Below are 4,531 nucleotides of genomic sequence, written 5' to 3'. Positions count from 1 at the left end.
ATTGTTTATTTCGATTTGGTTTTCGGAGGCATGACACTTACCTTGAAGGAACTCGTTCGGTCGGTGCTTTGGGATAGCACCTAGCGGTTTGGCTACCGGTTGTACGAGCTCGTCTTTACTGCCTACCGTTGTTCCTATGTTGTCTGTTTGGGCCGCTGGCATCGACACCGTCGTTAAACGGTACACAGTAGAATGCATTCCTTCTATCTCTTCTCTGCACAGCTGCAGCTGTTGCTGCAGATCCGCCAATTGAGGCGATGTTGGCTCCGACTGCATTAAGCAGCGCTCCAGTCGCACACGTAATTCACGGATTAGATCCTTGGCATTGTGTTGACTGATTACCTCCGGCAGTGGTTGAAGATCGCTAAAGTCTCCCGTGGCCTCGAAAGCAGGGATTGTCCGATCGCGAAGAGGGGAGCTGTGCAGTTGAATGTCCAAATTATCTGCCGCTGCTGCGGCATCCGAGTTCCCCTGACGTGGATGAGTGTCGTGCTGCTGAACCACTGAAGCTGCTGGCTGGTGATTTCTCTCAGCCGCGCTCGTTGTCTGGTCCGCGCTGCTCTCGATCCAATCTTGGACTCTCCTTCGGCTATCCGTTCGACTCACCTGGCTTCTTCTCTCTACTTCGGCGGCAATCGAAGCTTCCAGCAATTCTCGTTGCTCCTCGAGGAATTTCTTTTCCAGCTCAACCTCTGTGCGCCGTTTCTGCAGCTCTTGGCGTTCGCGCAGACGTGCCATACTCTCCGCTAGTTGCGAAGACGATCGACTCGTGACACTGGCTCTGGAGGAAGCGCGGGAGGTGCGTTTACAGCGGGTGCACATCCACGAACGATCGGTAATTGATCCCGTAACGCCGGCACAACTGAAGTGCCACCACGCATCTCAGACGTCGCATTGGACCAGGTCGTCCGCTTCGTCCGGCCGGTCACATCCACCGCATCCATACTTGTTGCTAGTGGCGGGATGATGACTCATCTCGGGTGAAAATTTTAAAGAACTGTTGCGACAGGAATGAAAGGGCGACCACTGATTTTCGTAGACGATTTATTATCGCTTTAAAACTGTAAATATAGTTAATTTTAGTTCAATGTTTCATTATTATTACTAATTGTCTTACTTTTCAGTGTCCCTTATAGTTCTGGACCCTTCGATTGCACTGTCCAACTCGGTTTTAGGTTAGTTTTTAGTGCCTAATTAGTTTAGATAATTTTAACATTTAGTATACAGTTTTGCATGTAATTCAATAGTTTTACCTTCACTAGTTTGTAAGCTGGAAACAACACTAGTCTTAAGCACAAATACGTAATTTTAAGGTAGAATAATCAACTATAATAAGTAATAGCATGAGTAGCAAAATTCACGTTCTGTCTCTGTAGTTTTTCGTTTTGTTTTTACCCCTTTCCCTTGATGTCATATCAATAGTGACGGCTTGTCACTGAAGTGGTTGAACCGTTTGGGGATAGGGTGCCCATCTCGACGGTACCGGTAACAGCGCATATTATAAGTGCAGAATTGTGGAATTGTGGAGTTTCTTAATGCAGCTAAGGGATTTCCTGAAAAGTATATCGAATCCTTTATTTACAAAAAAATCTTGAGACTGTGAGGTTTTTTGGGACTTCTCGCAAATTTTTAGAAATTTTAGAATGATTTGTAGGGATTTCAGGGTTTTTGGAAGAAATTCTGAAAAAAATGCCTTTTTTCAAAGTTTTTCTTGCGTAAATTATTAGGAAGCCAATGGAGAAAAATCTGCAGGCTCGCCGGCAGGCATGATTTTCTGAGCAATGTGTGCAAGTTTTTGTAGCCAATTTAGAATAGATATTTTAAGAGGAATTCATTCCAGGGGAATGAAGAGTATCTTGCCAAATCCCTGATGTTTTTAGCACAATTCCGAAAGCTTGCGCAACATTTCCATAATAGAAATCCAAATTTCCAAATTTCATGGCAGAGAACCTGTGAAATTCAGCCTAAACTCATTATTTAAGTTTATATGCGTGATGGAAAAGCTGGAAAAGTAAATGAGTACGTACATTTGACTCAGAGGTGGAGGCTGATCTTGTCGTACACAAAAAATGTGTGAATCGTACCAATGCCTGAGTTATTGAAAACAGAACAATATCAAAATTAGTTATTCGCCTGTCAACCAAAAAAGTATATAAAAAGTTACCATTAGAATAACCAAAATTCAAATTATGTCATTATGTTGTTCTGTTAAAACTGCGATGATTCCAGGGATAATTCATCAAACTCGTAAGAGGTCAACAATATCTAACCAATTACAAAATTTGTTATGATAGCAAAATAAGGCATTCAGTAGTTATTCTTCCAAATTTGATAAATGACAAGCGAATGGCATATTTTGATATGATATCATATTATGATATTGACATGTTGTTTTAAGGACATAGTTGCAGGGGTTTCAAAATGGCTGCGAGTATGGCAGCCAGCAGAAAAACTACCCGTGTAAAAAAAGACCTTAGTGTATTAGAAACTGTTCACACTTTCACCTAATCAGCCGTTTGTCGCGAAACACCTACGCATTTACACTTTTGTGGTCGAAAACCGGAATCTATTTCAATCGCGGATCGCCAGAACGGAAAAGCATACCGTGAAACTGAGTGGTGTTGTTCAACGTAGGATGAAATTGATCAAACCACTGGACATTTTTATCGTGAAACAAGGCTGTAGTTCTACCAAGCATTGTAACTATTTTGAATATCATACAGTCAATGTAAATGCAATGGGAAAAGGGACCATCGATTGCTGTTTATGAATTAAAATTGAATCCATTAATATCACCCCATAACACGGTAGTTTTCTACGGTCAGAGAGAAAGAATGCGAGAGTAGAGAGGAGAGAGTTGTCAAAAAAACGTAAATAAAACGGCGCACAATGGGATTTATACTCTAACAATACTGCCCAGACAACCAGTAATCGTAAAACATGTTGCATAAGATGATAAAGTGGAGGTCATATACGTGCATGCCTTCATTTAGGCGCATGTTAAATGTACGCAAATCGCCTCCACTTTAAGGTGAATATATAACGAAGCCACACCTCGAATTTTCAAGAGCACAAATCTGTAGAACCGAATGTCGGTTTGAGCTGAAAAGTTGATCGATTGGTCACCATCAGCGGGTCACCAATCGATCAACTTTTCAGCTCAAACCGACATTCGATTCTTTAGATTTGTGCTTTTGAAAATTCGAGGTGTGGCTTCGTCATATATTCATCTTAACATCTTATGCAACATATTTTACGATCACTGGTTGACTGGGTGGGAAAAGCATGAATTTAAATAAATTTTAAAATGTTTTATTAGAAAAAATGTTTTGGTAAGCGGATTCAATAAATCAATGAGTGCAAACAAAAACAGTTATATAACTGCTATTTTAAAGTGGCTCATTTTATCAGATTTGTGTTTGCTTGTTTGACCAAGTTACACTTCACTGTGCGCCATCTGATTTACAGTCTAGACTCCTACTACACGGCTTCCGTCTACACGGTCACCTATTACACGGATTCCTATTACACGGCTGTCCGTGTTGTAGGAACCTCAGAGCTTATGGGATTTTGCCTAATTGGGGGTGAGAGCGAATATCTCAAGCGTATTACAAGATAGCACCATACTATCTTTGGCAAAGTTGTAGTACTAGAATAGATCTACCATCCAATACCCACTATCATCCAATTAGTTGGCAATTTGGCCGCTAGAGGCGCTATGTAGAAGTGCTTGCTATGTACACTCGCCAGTAGAAGCACTTATAAGTTATAACATGCGATATCTCAAGATCTACTTTATTTGGAACTATGATGTCTTCGGCAAAGTTGTTCAGTAGGTCAAGAGCAATCTGGTGATACACCAATTAGTTTGTGAATTCGCCGCTAGGTGGCGCTAGTCGTCAAGTAAAGTTTCAAACTTCTCTATCTCGGGATCTAGAGCAGATACAAAAATGTCGTCTTCGGCAAAGTTCTTCAGGAAGTCAAAATCTATCTGGTAATTCTACATTTGAATGGTGATTTCGCCGCTAGGTGGTGCTAGTCGTCAAGTAAAGTTTCAAACTTCTCTATCTCGGGATCCAGAGCAGATAGAAAAATGTCGTCTTCGGCAAAGTTCTTCAGGAAGTCAAGAGCTATCTGGTGATTCAACAATTGATTGGTGATTTCGCCGCTAGGTGGCGCTAGTCGTCAAGCAAAGTTTCAAACTTCTCTATCAGGAGATCCAAAGCAGATAGAAAAGAGTCGTCTTCGGCAAAGTTTTTCAGGAAGTCAAGAGCTATCTGGTAATTCAACAATTGATTGGTGATTTCACCGCTAGGTGGCGCTAGTCGTCAAGCAAAGTTTCAAACTCCTCTATCTGGAGATCCAAAGCAGATAGAAAAGAGTTGTCTTCGGCAAAGTTCTTCAGGAAGTCAAAATCTATCTGGTAATTCTACATTTGAATGGTGATTTCGCCGCTAGGTGGTGCTAGTCGTCAAGTAAAGTTTCAAACTTCTCTATCTCGGGATCCAGAGCAGATAGAAAAATGTCGTCT

The 4,531-nt window shown here is 41.4% G+C and overlaps 1 long non-coding RNA gene across 1 annotated transcript; it reads right to left on the bottom strand.

The window, feature by feature from the left end:
• Nucleotides 1-1,043: 1,043 nt before the first annotated feature.
• Nucleotides 1,044-1,486, bottom strand: LOC134284235 (uncharacterized). The gene is made up of 2 exons (XR_009995709.1): nucleotides 1,254-1,486; nucleotides 1,044-1,190 (listed from the first exon to the last, which is right to left on the bottom strand). It is a non-coding gene; the product is annotated as an uncharacterized LOC134284235 (long non-coding RNA).
• Nucleotides 1,487-4,531: the final 3,045 nt, after the last annotated feature.

The sequence above is a fragment of the Aedes albopictus genome, chromosome 3 (assembly GCF_035046485.1).
Source record: "Aedes albopictus strain Foshan chromosome 3, AalbF5, whole genome shotgun sequence".
Lineage (NCBI taxonomy): Eukaryota > Metazoa > Arthropoda > Insecta > Diptera > Culicidae > Aedes > Aedes albopictus.
The sequence above is the reverse complement of the archived record's forward strand: the minus strand, read 5'-3'. Positions and strand labels throughout refer to the sequence as shown.